This window comes from Cheilinus undulatus, linkage group 11 (assembly GCF_018320785.1).
Source record: "Cheilinus undulatus linkage group 11, ASM1832078v1, whole genome shotgun sequence".
Classification (NCBI taxonomy): Eukaryota; Metazoa; Chordata; class Actinopteri; order Labriformes; family Labridae; genus Cheilinus; species Cheilinus undulatus.
The window spans coordinates 35,717,659-35,737,106 of NC_054875.1; the positions used below are offsets into that span (position 1 = coordinate 35,717,659).

The 19,448-nt window shown below is 40.2% G+C and overlaps 1 protein-coding gene across 4 annotated transcripts in view; it reads right to left on the reverse strand.

The window, feature by feature from the left end:
• The window catches only part of LOC121517311 (protein kinase C and casein kinase substrate in neurons protein 1-like), a 116,162-nt gene that overhangs the window by 43,611 nt on the left and 53,103 nt on the right, over window positions 1-19,448 (reverse strand). For all 4 annotated transcript variants that reach the window (XM_041799001.1, XM_041799004.1, XM_041799000.1 and 1 more), the window contains one exon: window positions 12,188-12,259. The gene's annotated coding sequence lies outside the window, so the exon portion shown is untranslated. The remainder of the gene's footprint in view (window positions 1-12,187; window positions 12,260-19,448) is intronic.

The following is a 19,448-nucleotide window of genomic DNA, read 5'->3' on the forward strand; positions in this document are numbered from 1 at the left end:
CTGAGTTACAAATCTGAGGTTGAATTGCAACAAAAAGGCTAAATCCCAATACACCATTTGCCCCTACCACAAAGCCCTACCCTAATGTCTAGGGGCGTCCTAGCACTTGGAATAGAAGTGTGAAATGCTAGGGGCTACAAGGTCACACATTATGCAAAAAAACACTTTTTCAGGCTTTGCTAACTAAAATATGTGCCCCTGGCCTGTCCACAATCCCCCCCAAGAATCAGAAAAATCACCTCCCACTCTCTCCAGCTTTCAGAAAATGTGTGCTGAACCAAGCCGTTCTCAGATTTTCCCCTCATAATGTCATGTGGGTAGTTAGCACCAGCCCCAGGTTTGGGTTGGCCCTCCTTGCTTGGAATAAAGTTCCAACCTCCTCTGCTGATCCTCTTCTCAGCTGCCAGCTAAGAGGAGGATCAGGAGAGCCACATCCACATCCATTTCCTGGGAGAGGCAGGGTCAGACAGCCACAGAAACAGCTCATTCTGAGCAGGGCTGTAACAGAGGAGTTTTTAGACATACAAAATCCAACACTTGAGTGTTTTTTCAGCAACAAACTTCACAGGCATATTTTAGGGGCCTCTGAGATCAATAAAAACTTGTCTTAAAAGGGTAAAATATGTGACCTTTAAAGTGAGATTTTCCAAACACTCCAAACCAAGTGTTATGGAGAGTCTCCCAAAATGCCTGGTGAATTATCAGTGAGATGGCTGCTCCAGAGGTGTCAAAATGTTGGTGGTTTTTCATCAATAAGGTTTGAACATGATAACAACAATCTAATATGGTAATTTAATATTGTTTTAATGCAATATGGTAGTTTGATTTTGAACGATCACTCAAAGTAGAAATTTTGTCATCAAGTATATTTATTCAATCACTGTCGACGACTACTGATGATGTATCAGGAGCTTGAAGGGGGCTCATCTGTGGTCCTCAAAGCAGGCTGGTTCAAATCTGGCCTGTTGCTCCTCTGTCAGGGAGCGGACAGATGCAATTGTGGACTCAGGTATCTTAAAGTTATCCCAGAGAGATAACAACTAAAATTGCAGACTATTAACAGTGAAAGGGGAAAAATAATCAAAATGAAAAGGTAATAAGCTTTAATAAACAAGCTCTCTTTCTTAATATCGCTGAGAAAAAAACAGAAAGCTAAACCATTGCTGTCCTCCGCCTGCCTAGGAAATCCTGAGGAGACTGAGAAAAAAGGCCCCCAAAATGAAATGCAAAGGCCACCAGACTGGTGTCAGAAGAAAACATGCACTGACAAACAGCTGTCTTACAGTGACTGGTGAATCTCAGAATGCTTCAGACTCACAATCACGAACCACACAAAAAATCAGAGATGCTCTCACTTTCTCTGATGGTGAGATTCAGGCTGTTTCTCAAAGGATCCTGGTACGGCAGGTTTTTAAGGATTCTATGTCATCCACTGCTGTTGGAGGACTGTTCCGATGCCAAGCATCCTCAAAAATCTTCTGTCTTTTGAACAGAGAATTTTCAAGGGTGCACATATGTATCCTGTGCTTGCAGAAATAACCCACATCCAATGCAAACTGTTTCCTTCTATTCAAAAAAGAAGGAAAAAAAACAATAAGAGATGCGAATTGCCTATATTGGTAAGGATGCACCTCAAGTACAAGGGTGGCCCAGGTTTAAGTCCCGCTCTTTCACCACATCATTCCCCACTTTTTCATCCCTGTTTCCAGCTCTATCCATTGTCCTATCTCTCGAATAAAGGCAAAAAGCCCCAAAACTAAATCTTAAAGGAATAATAGATGGCTTCAAAGTAAAGCTGGACGGCTAAAAGCAGTACCATAGAATACAGTTATCAGATGAAATGATTATATACGTATATATTATATATAACATGATTATATGATGAGATGTTAACATATTAGACATTGCTGGGTAAAGGTTGCACAACGCTGTTGTCATTCCCGTCTCCGTTTTTAATTTCTGCCACCTGACAGGTGGTACATGGCTCGACCATTCCAATGATGTAACCGCACATATCCACTACCCTGTTCCAATAGCATGTCTAACAGCCAGGGAGGGCTTGTGCCTCGCCTCCTAAGGACCCGACTCGGATGGATCCTTCCTACATGGACTGGACTGGAGAAGAATAATGAGTCAGCAGAGAGTGCTGCAACCCAAGAGTATTAGTAACACACCACAGCTGGCACCAATCTGGGGCCACACACACCTGGCACTGAACAGATTCACACTCAGTGAGTAACCAGAGTGATCTTCCTCACACCTTCCGAGCTTCTCCTTCCCCACTCACTCTCTCAAAACTTTGTCCACAGTCCCGTGTCGCGAAAAGCCCAAAATATAAATCTAAAAAAAGGTTAAACAACTTTTTTGTTGCATGGATAATCTGGATCCAACTAGGGCTGTACCATTCTGAAAATATATCTAATTGGGATTATTTTTAATTATATTGCAAATGCAATATGAATTTTTCAGTCTGATTTTACGCAACTTTATTCTGCTGACATGAGGTTGATGAGCTGATGTGAGAACGCTGCAGAAAATATTCTGGGAATTTCACTGTGATCAGAAAGAAGAGGGTGATGACAATAATACTCTCTGAGTGTGTGTGACTATGGCCCATAAAGCAAATGATCAATGCGATCTCCATGCAGATTACAAAACAGGTTTATTATGTGTTGTGTTTACCAGTAATCCTTGGGGGTAATGATCAGGGATGCACAGATGTTTTGGTTTAACCTCGGGATTGGCTGATATCAGCCTTTTTGACTGCCATCAGGAAATAATGTGGGCATACACCAAAGTCAGAGGCAGGTGTTTTTATCTGTTTTGTTGTATCAATGTAATGCTGGCATTAACAGCTTCAAAGAGGAGATTTGTTTTTGGCAGAAGATGTGGTCTACTGGTCTACAGAAGATGTGGTCATCTTTGATGTACAGCACCAATAAAAAGTATCCACCACCTTGAATATTTTACCTTTTATAAATCAATCACAGTCAAATTACAAAAACTCTTTGTCAAAGTGAAAACAGATTTCCACAAAGTAATGTAAAATAGGTGTCTCACAATTAGTGAACTGGGGATCACCTGAGTGTAGTGAACGTGTCTCAAGCGATTTTAGAAAAAGACACCTGTGTCTGGAAGGGCCAGTCATTGGTTAATCCGTATTCCTGGCTACCATTACACCATGAAGACAAAAGTACACTCAAAGCAACTCAGAGAAAATGTTATTGAAAAGTATAAGTCAGGGGATGGATACAAAAAATTTCAAGGCACTGAACATCCTCTGGAAGGAATATAGCACATGTATAAATCTGCCTAGATCAGGCCATCCTCATAAACTGAATGAGACTAGTGAAAGAGGCCACCAAGACACCTATGACTACTCTGAAGTAGTTACATGTTTTAACAGCTGAGACGGGAGGGATTCTGCATACAATAACCCGGCCCTGGAAGGCTCGTAAAGGTAGAGGGTAAACTTAATACGGCAAAATATGTGAAAACCCTAGAGGACTGTCTTATTCAGTCTGCAAACAAATATGGCTTGGGAGAAGATTTATTTACTAGTAAGACAATGACTGAATGAATGCACGAATATTTTTATAGGCACTGTAACATCCAGAGGTTTCATGGCAGTGATAAACGTGTCTCGTCTTGTCATGGCAGCCACCTTTTCGAAACAAATCTTGACAATTTAGTGAAATAATTCTTCATTTTACCTTTAAAAACAAAATATTAAACAGTAAAAATGTTGCAGGTGGATAATGTTTTTACACAGTGGGATCTGTTCACAAAACAACTCTACTGAACCATTCCTGCCAGTGAGGATTTAGACCAAAGATCCGTCTTTAAGAACAGGTAAACAGTGAGAGATCCCAGAGAGATGTAAACAAACAGAGAGAGAGAGAGAGAGAGAGTCTGAATGGATGCTGGCTGAATCCATCCGCCATGTTCTGTATTCTGTGAAACCAAACTATGCACTTTATAATACAACAGCTTTATAATCATAAAGGAACACTTGCGTCTGAGTTATGATTAAACACGGCGTCCTGAACGCTGCTGCAGTGGTTATGTAACTCTCCAGCTCTAGCCACAAGCCTCCTGGTGACAGTGGAGTGAAGACAGGGGGGAAAAAAACGGCCGGGGGGAGGGCAAAGAGGAGCAGGGGAAGGGGGAAACAGACATATTGTGATGGCTGCTGATGAAGGAATGAACTGCAGACATACAGCAGTGGCTGTGTGATGAAGCAGAGAGGATGGAGGCTCTGGTTCCACTCCAGTTTTTCCTGATGCTCAGGCAGACAGAGAGAGCAGAGGAAAAGAGGAAGGAGGGGGAGAAAATGAGCAAGGGAACCGTCAATCTGGGAACGCTGCTCTCCAAACACACTGGCTCTCTTCCCGTTCGGCTGCCTGATGCTGCACTGAATACTGATTGGCTGCCTTCAAACACACCGCCTGTCCATGTCTGTGTGTGAATTTATGAGGTATGCAGGAACAGGAAGAGGCAATCACTCTAAAGGAGAGCCTGATATTGAATGCTATGACTAGAAAAGAAATATTCAAATCAGATGTTAAAAAAATCTTGTGTTTGGACTTGAGATGGACATAGGTGATTCTGTATTTTTCTTGGGCCTTCCTTAGATCTGACAAATAATGTGACCTGGACAAAAAAAAGGAAAATTCAAACCTGTCCCCCCAAGTTCATCCATTCATACTAGTATATAACATATTAAAATATCACCTTTGTGATTTTAAAATATAAAAATGAAGAAAAATAAACACATTAGAAGAACAAACTCCACATTTTCATGTTTGTGGAAGCTATGTTTAAGTGTCTATTCCCCACAGAGAGGGCTAAACTCACAGCATTCAGTCATTTACTTCATGTGAATTAGTTTTATCAGATGAGGCTCCTATAAGGGGGCTTTCAATTGTCATTGCAAGTTTTGAGCAGCTTCTTTGATTAAAGTTTGTCAGCCATCCCACATGCCAGAAGAGCTTTTGTCATGCACCTCTGGAGATGGGTGACTGGAAGAGCTGCTTGAACAGCAAAATGAAAATCTCACACAAAAACTGCAATTTTATATCTTGAAAGTATGACATAAACTTAAAAAAAGTGATTTACAGGTGCACCATCATCATCTTGTTTTATCATGCTAATATAAGCTAAGTAGCATGACAAGTTAATTTATGCACCCTTTATATATGAATATTAAAGGTCACATATTATGCAAACTAAACTTTTTCAGGCTTTGCTAACTAAAATATGTGTTGCTGGCCTGTCCACCTTCCCCCTAAGATTCAGAAAAATCATTCCCCACCTTTACTTTCAGAAAATGAGTACTGAAACAAGCTGTTCTCAGATTTTCCCCTCATGATGTCATGTGGGGAGTTAGCACCACCCCCAGGTTTGGTTGGCCCTCCCTGCTTGGAAGAAAGTTTCGCCCTCCTCTCCGCTGCCAGCTAAGAGGAGGATCAGAAGAGCCACATTCATTAAGCCACATCCATTTCCTGACAGGGACGGGGTCAGGGGTGGAGTCAGACAGCTCAGTAACATTTAAAGACACAGACACAGCTCGTTCTGAGCCAGGCTGAGACAGAAGGTATATTAAACATCCAATAATGGAGTTTTTTTCAGCAGCAAACTTCACAGGCATGTTTTGAGGACTTCTGAGATCAGTATAAACTTGTCTTAAAAGGGTAAAATATGTGACCTTTAATAATGCATTGGGATGGACTCTGAAAAAGGAATCTATTTGGGGCACCAATAGCCTGGTGGCTGTGTTAGGTGGGTGGGGTAAGGGTAAAGGTAATGGTTATGGTATCAAAAGTTAAAAACCTGACCAGCAAAACCTTATAGAAAAAATGTTTAACAAAACCAAATAAACAGCTTGCTTTATGGCAAAAAGCTTGTCTTTCATAAAAACATTTTAACACAGCAATTGTAGCATATGTAGCTCTGTTCAATTGTAACCAGGTAGAAAATGTACCTACAAGCCAACATAAGTACATAAGTAACATCGCAATGTAGCTAACATAGCTAAAGACTAGCTTACAATCAGCTACGTAAGCTATATATCTATGTTAGCTAAGCTAGCTCACATTGCTATAGCTAACTTAGCTACACTGGCAAAAGTCGTAATGTTAATTACGTTGTCAGCGTAGCTATGTTAGCTTTAGCGATAGCTAACAGAGTGAACGTGGGCCACCTTTCGTGTAACTACTTCTAAAATAGGTTTATACATAATTTAATCCTGGAACAGACCTCTAACCTTTTTTCTGTTTTATTCATAAAATGTTGCTGAGAAATGTTTACAGCACCTCTGTACAGTCTGCCACATGACTGTCTTGGACCCTTCCCACCCCTGCTCTCCCGAGCTCGTCAACATTAGAAAAGTCTTGCCAACATCCCTCAAAAATGCACTGAAAGGAAACCATCACAAAGGAGTCCAGCAGCCGTCTCTGGCCATTAATCTACATCCAGGCCTCACATGAGTGCACCAAGACTGGGGGGACCAAGGATCGTAAGACTCTGACTTTGGCATGTATGCTCGGATACTTTCAGTGTCTCACAGCCTTCAACTGCAGACCATAAAAGAGCCTTAAGACTGATGGAAACACCACTAGTTTTGAAATAACCAATCAACATCTCTTGCACTTCAACCGCAGGGGGGACATGAATCTTCTCACCCACAACAATCATCATCCATCAAACACCCTTAAAAGAACTTTACCTAAAAACAAAAGAATTAATCTAATATTTGCACTAACAAAGTCAGAGGATCACCTTGCTGGTGATGTTAATCTTCTTGGGAGAAGGAATATAGAACATCTGATGAACAGCTGACCACCACTGTCATCAATAGAGCCACCATGCTTACAAGGCTACATGTGTCTATGAAGGTGAAATCTTCTGTTCTTTAAACACCGACAACTACAAATCAACAGGCTAGCACCCTTTAAAATGCAGCTAATGCATGCACCAGTATATCAGAATAGTAAAACGTTTATGCCAGTGCAAAGATCTGATTAAATACATGCTAATGGTAACAAGGAACTAAGAGAAGAGGCAGCAACTACAGTTTGCCAAGAGACACGTCAACTGAATGACCAGACTATAATCATCTTACATCCCTATTTATACCTACCTCTAATACCCAGAAGCCATTTAGGTGGAGTAACTGACCGATTACACTTGGACTTGTAATTGGACCATGACTTATTATCAGAGAAAGTCATCTTACATTAAAGAAGATATAACTGAGGCCTTAAAATCAATACTGATCAGATTTAAGTCTTAATAAGGAGAAAGCATCCTTAAAAGGAAGGTGGAACTTCAATTTGTATCAGTATTATACTTCAGACTGGCACATGCAGTTGTTGTGTTTATCTAAGGCAGTGCTGATGGCAGAAGCCAGTTTGGCTCTGAGAGTGATGGATGGATTGATCTGCCCAGTCATGAGCCAAACCAGCACTGTTGGTTGTTAAGTAAAGAAGAAGGGAAAATAAATAAGTGTGGTGTAAATGTTTCTATGTGAGATTTGGAGCACTCAGCCTGGGTGCCCCTCCTCTCTGGCACCAGGAGAGATCTCTATGTCTAACTTTAGGAAATGGAAAAATCCCCAGGCCATGCAGAACGCAAAGACTGCTTGCTGTTTAGAAAGCAAAAATCTTAATTCAAAAGCTTGCATTTGTAGTGTTTAGCCAACTATTATAAATGTAGATCTTATCGCCCTAAAGACTTGCATCTTGAGTGCTGACTTCCTCTAAAAATAATCATAACTCCAAGGAGTCTTGGTCTATATCCAGACTTCACTGTAACTTGCACAGAAAAAAGACTCAAAAGCTCCTTTGGCTGATTCCAAGAAATATTAACAAATAAATGTGACTTCTTTTGCAAGTAACCCTGCAAAAACTTATATCCAAGTTAGTTTATTAGTCCAATTTCAGTCAAAAATATATCATCGCCTTAATAAAAGCCACATTCATCTGACAAGCCCAGATAAACATCTTATTTCAAGATGTTGCAAGCAAAAAAATCCTGCCTGGACTGTTTGTTATGAGTAAAACTGGCTGCCAATGCAGAAGGCAATCATGTCATTTAGCACATAACATCTCATTTAGAGGCTGAGGTCCTTTAACATCTGTGGGACGATGCTTTGGATAATTTATGAGTCCGTGGAGGCCAGTAGTATCCTGTGTGCTGGAGCAGCAGGTAACAGGCTTAATAAACATCCACAAGGCCAGTGACGCTGTGGGGGTGGAGCTGGACGTCAGAGAGGAGGATGCTGTATAAGTTACAGGTCATCTTGGACGAGACCCCCAACCCCCTCTATGACGTGCTGAGAATACACAGGAGGACATTCAGTGCAAAACTGCTTCCCCCAGAGTGTCACAGGAGGTCAGTCCTTCTGGTGACCATCAAAATGTACAACTCCTCCCTCTGATTGGCAGGCACTGGATTAATTCACCCTTTAACCTCTGTAAACTCTTCCAGTGCATAGTATTTATTTTCAACTCTGCAATCTAGCTGTAAACTGATCAACAATGCCTCTTCGAGTGACACTGATGGAACTGAAACTGGACAGCACTGTCTTTCTGAGAAAAATCTGCAATATTCCAATATTTCTGCAATAAAGATGATATTATAGAGGACCAGACCAGACCAAGATGGCCAAGATAAAATAAGATACTGCCAGATGTTATAATACGACACAAGATATGAAACGAGAATACAAGATGAGATAATACAAAATGAGTCAAGACCAGACCAAAGGAAAAAGAAAAGCCAAGACAAGATGAGACACCATGAGATGTGACGATACATTATGATACCATTCAAGATGAGAGGAGATGATATGATACAAGACCAGACCAGACAAAAAGAGACAAGATAAGCCAAGATGAGATGAGACACTGTGAAATGTGATGATAAGATACCATATAAGACGAAACGAGACAAAATAGTACGGTAGAACACCGGACCAGACCAAAAGAGACAAGATAAGCCAAGATGATATGAGACACTATGAAATGCGATGATAAGATACCATACAAGATGAGACGAGACAAGTTGAAACAAGACAATACAAGACCAAACCAGCCCAGACCAAAAGAGAACAGATTAGCCAAAACGAGATGAGATGTTACGAGTTGTAATGATATGACGGAATACAAGATGAGACAAGCCAAACAAGACAAATGAGATGAGATGACACCAGACTAGACTAGAAGAGAAACGACGAGCCAGGATGAGATGAGAAGCTACGTGATGATGAAATGATACCACATGATATGATACAATACAAGATAAGACAAGACAAGATGATGCGAGACCAGACCAGACTAGAAGAGCCAAGATGAACAGAGATGCTATGAGATGTGATGGCACAACACGACACAACACAACACGATAACATAACGTAACATAACATAACAACACATCACATGAGCTGAGCTGATCAGGTCTGCTACAATACTATACCACCCTTTATTGACCCCTTTGGTAATTTTTTCTTGAACTCCATGCAGAAATTCAGCTGCCACCAGTTATAAGAAGGAGAAAACAAGCACTAGCTCCTGACTGTTGAATGCTTTAAGTCCAGAAGGTTTACCCTGAATTAAGAAAACCTACTTTTAGCTTTCATGCTTATAGGATGTGGAATAATTGACAACACAGTCTCAAAATTGACACTGTTGTTTTATCTGGGACAATTTAAAATGATTTCAAACCATTTTACCAAAATGTGTATTTGTTTTTATCGTGTATTAGAACATTCTTGGCTTGTTTTGATTGTGCAATTCTGATTCTATATGTCTTTAGAGACTCACATAAAGGTTTATTATGAGCAGTTGCTCCACATGTGCAGAGAACAGCACATATCAATGACAAACCACAAATGACAAATACTGCATATGCCCATATGGCACAAGATAAAAATGTAAAAAGACAATAGAGAGAGGAGGAGCTTTAAGAAACAAGATTGAAGATTTTCTTAATTTTAAACAAGGTGGGCATGAACCAGCTTTTAAACTGGTTCAGCTTTAATGGTGGGTTCTGTATTTTTTACTGGTTGTTAAAGAGTGGACGATGTGAGGGGCAGACAATACTCTCTGTGATGCCTGAGAACAGACTGGTACTTTATTTCTGTGTATGTTTCTTAATTCATTATGAAGCTCAGCTTAACTTCAGGACACGGTAGTCATACACCCAGCTGTGATCAGTTGACAGCTAGTTGATCCCAATTATTGACTCCAACAGCCAATCACAGCTCTTTGTCTCAACAAATTAATATGACGTACTTCTCATGAATCCCTGCTCGCATTAATGTTGATGCACCACACTGCTCCTGCTCCTGCTCCTGACAAAGCTTCACCTCCTCTACCCCAGCCTCCTCCTTTATAGTGTAAAACTTGTTGCACCCTTATATTTAGATTCATGCTATTATGGGTTAATTGCTTTTGAACTAATTTTATTGTATTCAGTATGCATTGACATTATAGTATATATATCCATATGGGATTTCTAGCCATGTGCTCCCTGAAAAGTGAAAATATTCTGCTTGACAAACCCAGGGAGCCTTCTCCACCAAGTTAAACTGTATATATAACCAATAAAATGGTTAAATGTATGATGAGTCTTCCTGAATGAATCATATTTCTGTTCATATTTCTTACTGCTACATGTGTATAAGAGCAACTATTGCATCTGAATTCCCCCCAGAGGTAAATAAAGAATATGATTCAGATTTACAGAAAGTTCTGAAGTAAACTTTGCATGCTGATTCAGCAGCTGGTTTTAGTCATTATAAGCACTTTAGGCCTTATCTTTTGTTTGATATTTAGAAAGAAAACATTAATCTAGACTTGTTTGGCAAATGTGGATTAAAGTAAGTGTAATGAGACATTTTTAGACGAGGAATTAGACAAAAACGAACTTAGATTTGAGTTTTACTGGGTATGCCACATTGATCATGAGAAAATAGCGGAATCAGATTTAAAATCTAGCTCTTATCTCAAATCAGATAGATCAGATAATGCTGAAAATCCCCTAATCTTTTAAGCCATTTTTGCCACTCAAGGAAAACAATGTTGTCTCTTTGTGTCGTTACTTCTTTTTTTTACTGTGCTGCACAGAAATACTGGTGTTGTGCAGATGGGAAAGGAACAAAGAGAGGGATTATGACCTACAGGTAAAGTGCTGAAAATGTACAAAACAGAGCATACACTAAATCTGATATTGGAATTCATCCGTAGATATCCATCTTTCTTGGCCAATGCACTAACGTTTAATAGGTTAATCATGCATACCCAGGTCTAAAAATCTAAGTGACTGCTTTAAGAGCATGACAGCCTTTAAACATGCAGTGTTCAAACAGCGTAAACACCCTTCATTATCTGACCCAGCTCTCTAAACTGCACTGGATCCCTGGAGAAGTCTTTCCTGAACTGGTTCATCGTGTTCTGACGATGAGCCCTCCTGCATATACAAACAGCAGCCTGTGCTCATCAAACAGCTGCTTAAATCAATGGAAATGCACTCCTGCGTTAGGAAATCATTCTCCCGGTGAGACACACACAGCTTCTCTAGGTGAGGCAATCAAAGAAAACAATCCGCTGCAGCAGCGGCTCTATCACAATGCACACGAGACAAAGAGATCACACGAGGAAATCAATAATCACTCCTGCGTTATCATTCTCCCCGGTGAGACACACACAGCTTCTCTAGGTGAGGCAATCAAAGAAAACAATCCCACCTGAAAACAAAAAAATTAAGGATTATCTCTTGCTTCCAAAAGAGACGGCAGATCGGGGAGTGTGATCGGCTGTAGCTGGAGCTGAAGCACAGCTCCGCATTAGCATTCTAATCTCATACATAATATTAATCATGCACGGCTCGTTGGTGTACAGAATAGACCACAGAAAGGAAGTTTCAGTAAAAAAAAAAACATTGAGAATGGCAAACAAAAATGTCTTTCCTGTCCTCCAGTTAGATCACTAGCAGGCCGGAACACCCTCATGAAATATTAACCTCATTGACAAAGAGCTATTCATTAACAAAAGTGGTGTGTTTAGCATCATAAATTATACAGAAGGTCCCTAAAAGGAGTCAGTGTCAAAGACTTTAACGGTCCTTTACCCGTAAAACTAAATAGAGATCAGTAGAGAGACACAATGCACAAGGTACAACTCACCTTCTCCACCAATGGGAGGTTAGGTTTCCATAAACCTTAGAGAGAAGCTGTTGGTCCCCTGCAGGAGATCACCTGTGGAGAGAAAAAACACAACATGGTGGGGTCAGTGTTTAATCTTTAGAACGTCTTACTGCTGCTAAGTGGCTCCTAATGGAAACAGGAATGGAAATCCGCCCTCTGGCTTAAAAAAAAGAGTCAACACACCAATTATTTCTACAGAGACAAAAATGTTAAAGAGAATTGAATTTAGTTTTAGCAGTACCAACAAAGGGAGATTAGAAATATCTAGCACTGAGGGAATTAGGACTAATAGACATTTCTCTCTGATGCTGTGCATGAACCAATCAGCAGATGTTGCATGTGATTTAGGCCTCATTCATCAATACACTATTATGATTTTTCTCAAACTAGTTCTTAACCAAGTTTTGAAAAGAAACCCAAATTCATAATGTGTTCTTAATTAAACTGCTGAGTTGTTTGCATCTGCGTTCATAGATTGATGAATTACATGTCCTCATAAGCTGGAAGTTTGTGCATATTTTTACTAATTATCATAGAGAATGACCCTTTTATGCCCATATTAGGTCATGAGGCTGCAGGGCTGTGCGCAAACACAGAAGGCAAACAGGAGGACCAAGATGTCAGTAAAGCCCGAACTAAAATAAACTCTAAAAATAATCGCACAGTGTTTGAGAAATTTTCTGGTCTAGATCAGGGGTGCTCAAACTATGGCTCGGGACCAATTACGGCTTGCAGTCCATTTTTGATCAGCCTATAACAAATACTAAAAAATGAATCAAAAATGGCTCACATGAGAACATGACACTTGACTGTGTTAGTTTCAGGTGGTCCTACTGTGAAACAAACATTTAGGTAATAGGGAAACATATCAGTAACCAAAACATCAATATTTCTATTTATAGCTCCCTGATTGATTGCCACAAATAGCAGCACCAATAGTATTCCAGGGGCGGGGCCAGTGATAGCCAGGGCCGTTCAGGGCTATCACTGGATGCCATAGGTGCCCCTTGGATGCTACTGGTGCTGCTATTTGGGGCAATCAATCAGGTAGCTATAATTAAAGATATTATTTTTTGTGACCAAATTGAGACAACACTGTAAATGCTTAACATACTGGCAACCAAAATTCTGAATAAAACACAAGATACTTGTGCCCTATAAAGAGGATCAGTGCTCAGTGAAGAAATCCCTTATCCATTACTATTTGCCTCCCCAAGTCAACCGTGCAGACGGATGGGTAGTAAGAACCCCACACTTTACCAGAGTTGTCAAGTGGGAACCCTCCTTCGTCAGTGTTTTGTCCAGTTAGTCCCACGACACCTCCAGAGGGCTAAACAGTGATCTCCAGCGTCCCAGAGCCACCCCCCTCCATGGGGTGACTCTGGGACGGCTCACCACCCACCATGCCAACACAGAGACATCTGACCTATTTTACCACATGGCTCACACAGCCGCAACAGCATGCCTCCTTCAAAAGACCCAGGCTCCATACATGCAAGCTCCAGGTAGTGACAATGCTGATACCAACACCACAAATTAATATCTTTATTTATAGCTCCCTGATTGATTGCCACAAATAGCAGCACCAATTGCATTCCAGGGGCGGAGCCAGTGATAGCCAGGGCCAACCAGGGCCCCCTGAAATCTGATTCATCACCTCAAAAAACCTTTAAAATGATTGGCTATTTGCTCTGTCAGCCATTAACTAGCCATTTTAGCATACTCAATCACCAAGCATATCTTAATCTAGATTAGACAGGTTCCCTATAAATTTTGGAATGTGGCCCTCAGTGAAAAAAGTTTGGACACCCCTGATCTAGATCGTTCTAGAGTAAATGTAGCACTGCTCAAGATAAAACCACAAAAGGCAGATTTAGGTATCAGTTTGGCCCTTGTAGGAGGGGTGGAAAGTAGCTCATTACATTTATTCAGATCACTGTAATTGAGTAGTATTTCTGGTTACTTTGAAATCCGTACTTTTACTTCTAATTAAGTAAGTTTTAACCAGAGTACCTGAACTTTTACTCAGGACAATACTGTACTTTTACCACCTCTGTTGACTACACTAGCACAATGACTCCACCTCACATCCCAAAAGACTCAGCTGATCTTAGCTCTGCCTACTGTGATTTCAAATGTGAGGGGATGTGTGGGTGGAGTTCCCCATCATGCTCTTGCAAGTTTTGATGTGTTTTATATGTTTAGTCTTGTTTGCCTGTTGTACAGTGATCACAGCTGGGGTTCTTTTGGTCATTTTCCTGGTAGACTGAGTTGTTTTTGATGTGAAACATATTTGCACCACGAGTGAAGTCATCAACTCACTTAGAGTTGCTGCCAGTGACTTTAGGTGTTTGGTTGGAGATCTATTCTCTTGCTATTCTTGTCAATAAGTAAAGATCAGATTTTACTGTACAACTCTTCATTAGCTACTCAGTACTTAAAGTAAACTTTGAATCAAATATCTTTAACTTTTACTTGAGAGGATTTTTAGACCAGTACTTTTACTTTCACTTAAGTAAATTTTAGCCAGGGTAACTGTACTTTTACTTGAGTACTACAGTCGTGCATTTTTCCACATCTGATGACTATCAAAGTTATCCTGGGCCATTTATCTCATTATATCCTATCCTATCCTATGGTGAAGAAGGTAAATCATAACACATCATATCAAATGCAATGGCATTGTAATGTGAGTGTATTTTTTCCACCTCTGCCTAGTAGTGAGTATAAAATACACATACAAACTCATAAATCAGTTGAGAAAAGCAGAAAGAAGAGAGGGACAAGGGAAACAACAGGACAACAAATGTTTTAAGGACTGATATTTGTTAATTTTTTCATCCTCCATCTTTAAATTGTGTCATCTAAGGACTGAGGTTTGGGTCTGAACTACATTTACATATTTGTATCGATATCAGCAAAAGCCCATGGTTGTAGTATTTTACTGCAATTCTGAAAAACTTGTCATTTTAATAAATGTCTTTTTAAGACTGGAGTAACGCTATCTTAACTGGCCTTTAAAACTTTTTGGTTTTCCAGCAGCACACAATGTCAGTGAAAGAACATTAAAAGTGTGGGAGTATTTTGAAAAAGTCAAAGATGATGCCAAAAAAGTAAGGTGCAAACAATGTCAACAACTTTTGTCAAACTACTCAACAACAATTGACATGTTTGACCCCTTAAGGTTGGTAGCCCATCGGCTCACAAAGAGCATTAAGCGATGAGCCTTCTGTACTGTAAATGGGCATGCATAACATCATTATATGAACACCACAATGCAGGCTTAACGAGCGAGAAAAGGACGGATAAAGTCCTCTTACAGAATAAATCATCCAGGTCCAGGTCTAGAGGACAAACAGTTTGATGACATAAGCGGAATCTGACCAGTCAGATTCCACTTTGGGAATCTGAGTTGGAGATGCCTCAAATTATCAATAGTAGTGCAAAAAGCATCAAAACTTTAAAATACAGATGCACAGTGAAAGAATCGATCCGTGCAATAATAAAAGAAAACAAGCACTGACCAAATATATGTGTAGGATGTCATGTTTATAACTGTTGCTGTGTATTATCACGAAGTCTCTGTTTGAAATCTGTACGGTGGGAACTCTAGCTGGTTTTATTATTATTTATTATTATAAACAAGAGAAGATTTTTCCTCATACTGTAATTGAAAAGACCATTACAGGAAACATCAATCATTCTGAAGTTGCAATTGATGGATTCAAACATATGATGGACATTTTTTACTGTATAATCCAAAGTATGATCATTATCTGCAGCTCTGGCTTCATCATGCTCTTATGATCCTACAGCCATCTTGTCTTCTCTAAAGTACCAAAACATCCAGACTTGAATGCTGATGAGGCGACAATGACTTTAAGCTGAACGTGACTGAATGAGGCTGTTCTTGAAGTCATGTGATGTTGCTGAATCTCTCTGCCTCTGCCTCCTGTCCTTCAAGAACAGGATATGCAGCTCAGATAACACATGGATGGACTAATTTTTCAGGCAAGCCCGCGTTAAATCAGCCCACCCATCAGACGAAGGAAGCCGAGACGTGGGCAAATGCTGAGTCATGGTCACTTTATGCCACCACTGCTTTTCATCCAACTGTTTATAATTATAAGGGGCACAAGCAGTATCATAATGTAGGAATCCCAGCGTGGATTCCTAAATCATTTCAAAGCTTGAAGCAGAAACGACTCAATCAAAAATAAAATAATAATTTGGGTAATTTCCAAAGCAAAAGTGCAACATGATCTGGCTCTACAGTAGTGTCTTTAACATGAGTATTTGCTCATTTTCCTCAGAATGCATGAAAACAAGTAAAATGTCTTGGTTTTAGAGCTTAAAATGAACAAAAATAACACATCTGAGGGATTTTTATGGGTGTTTCTTAATATTTTTCTTCAAAACTAATTAGATCTGTTACATATCTGTTGATTTCAGCTTCAAGGATTTCAGCCGTAGCACCGTGGCTCCTTACACCACAATAAGCTCCTTTGCTATCAAGTCAAGAAGTCAACATGACCTTATCTTTCTCCCTGTCTGTCTCTGAATGCCCATGAGGAACACACCCTCTAGTGTCCAAAGCAATGACCTGAAGCTGCAGCGCTCCAAGGAACATCCAACACTCAAACAACACATTATCACCCCTTTTCTACCGTTTCACCATTAACACCAGCATGTTGTGCAGGTTCATAACATTGACTTGGCTTGCTTGGACTCATTCAGTGTTGGATTAAAGTAAGGCTGTCAACATTTTCAGTACTTTGACACTTTTCAATACTGCAAATACTGCAATGACATATAGTGTTTAAAAAGCACCAAAGCTTTCAAAAAAACACAGATCTTCATTTATTGTTTTAATAGAAAGCTGCAACTAGGGGTGCAGATGGCCTGGGGGCTTGTTGGTGCCCCATGTTTGGAGCTGATCTCCGTAGGGGGCTGTGCTGGTTCAAATCCAGCTTGCGCCTCTTTCCTGCATGTCATTCCTCATCCTCTCTCCCTGATTTCCTATACCATCCACTGTCCTGTCCTCTCTGAATAAAGTCCAAAAAGCAAAATACCTTTAACTCCTCTATGGTCACTCCTTCTCATGTAGGGCGACCCCAATGGGATAAGCGGTATAGAAAATGCATGGATGGGTGGATATTGCTACAGGCAGGAAGTAGCTGACTCAGTTGATAACTTCACTCATGGTACAAAAGTGTCTAACATCAAAAACAACAATTCATCAGGAACATGACAAAAAGAATACCAGTAGTAAAACACATCTAAACGCTCTCACCAAGGGCATGATGGGAAAACTCCGCCCATGTATCCTCTCAAATTTGAAATAAAAGTGAGAGGAGCTTTGATCAACTGACTCTCTGCAGAGTTAGACTTACATTGGTGGATCAACACTGCCAAATACCACCAACTCTGACGATTTCACTCAGAACAGAGTTAAAATTACACCTAAGCAGTTAAATCAACTCTGAAATGTTAACAGTAGGATATCAACACTCCAGTTTTTACTAAGAGAAGAGGAAGGAGGGAGAAAAACACTAACTTTATCCATGCATATGTTCTGTTTAGACCTTGAGCAGAATGTTTCCTGCATTTGTTTGGGAATTAAAACAAGATATTAAATGCCTAGGGCCTGGATTCTTGTTACTGTGGTACTGAAACAGGTATCATTATTGTATGAATTACTAGAATACAGTGATAATTTTGGCAGCCTTTTTAAAATTAAGTCTTAGTCTTTATATTAACTGTTATTTTTGTTTTAGTCTAATTTTACTCACTTCAGCTTTTATAGTTTTGTCGATGAAAAGTAAAAAATATTTAAGTCCAGTTTTAGTAAAGATAAAGTCCTTACATTTGAGTCATTACTTTATCAGTATAAAGGTAGAAGACTTACATTAATTTGCCATAATTACTTTGATTGTTTCATAATGATATGCTGATGAAATACAGACATTCAGTCATCTGCATAAGCTTTATGCATGTAGGCTGCTAAGGATTCATCGTGAGACGTGCCATGACCTGGGGCAGGAGGGGGGTGCAGAGTCAAGATCAACACGTTTGTCCGGGTCTTTTCATCCCTAGTAATATGCCTGGAGACCTCTGGTGGTTTTTGTGCCATTGGGACATCCACAGCACGCTACTTGCCCATATAGTTCCCTTGGCAGTGCAAACTCGCCACATCTACCCCTTACTCTGCCCATATGGTGTGGAATTCATTTTTTCAACAGATTATTTTTCTATGTCCCTGGTAATATGTAAGGACAACCAGAGCACGACCAGGGTTGTGTCAATCCTCCTTTTCATCAGATGGTGCCCTCAGGCAGCTTAGTCACCACATCTATGCCTTATTTCAGCCTCAGTTTATGGCCCAGACATGCCTAAAAGTTCTGTGCAGTACTGTGCCTTATTAGGGATTTTTAATGTACAAAAGTCCAGCATGAACATTTTAGTCTCTGTGGCAAAAAATTAAACTTACTTTTCAGCAGAGTTTTTATCAACAAAGATCTTTTTTTGCTCATCTTAGTCTAGTCTGCTTTATAGAAAAGGTGACCGACTTACAATTTTAGTTATAGTTATTCAATGCCTATAGAACAAACAGGCATGTTGGGGAAGAGAGAGTGGGGAATGACATGCAGGAGAGGAGGTACGGGTCAGACTTGAACCAGGGCAGTCTGCTTGCCTTGAAAGCTAGCCTCCATACATGGACTGAGACATGGCATTGCACTAATAAGAAAATGCATGCACAAGCTATTATATTCATATTTTTCCAGTGCTTCCAAATGATATAAATGGAAAGATCCCCACTGAAAAACAAAACTAGATTCCTTGCCTGTTTTCAAAAATGTCAAGGATGCTTCCAAGCATTGTTATTGTCATGAATCTTCCACCCAGGATTGAGTCTTCCCCTGCCTGCGTGTGCGTTCGCCCCCGCAAAAAGAGAAATGAGACACTCCGGCTGCCCTTCAGACTCTCTGTTCTTACATTGCCTCCTTTTTTCACACCTTGTCAGACACCGCTATCCCCCTCTTCTCACAGAAGAGCGGCCGCCTTTAACCCTTTCATCAACAAACACATTAAAGAGGGTACAGAACAAAAGGCAAACCACGGGCCCTCAATGTTTCACACATTGCTCTCTTTTCTTCACGTGTGACATCTCAGGACAAACAACAATGACTGACAATGTGACACAACAGAGATAAAGGTCAGGAGTAAACACAGCTTTCAC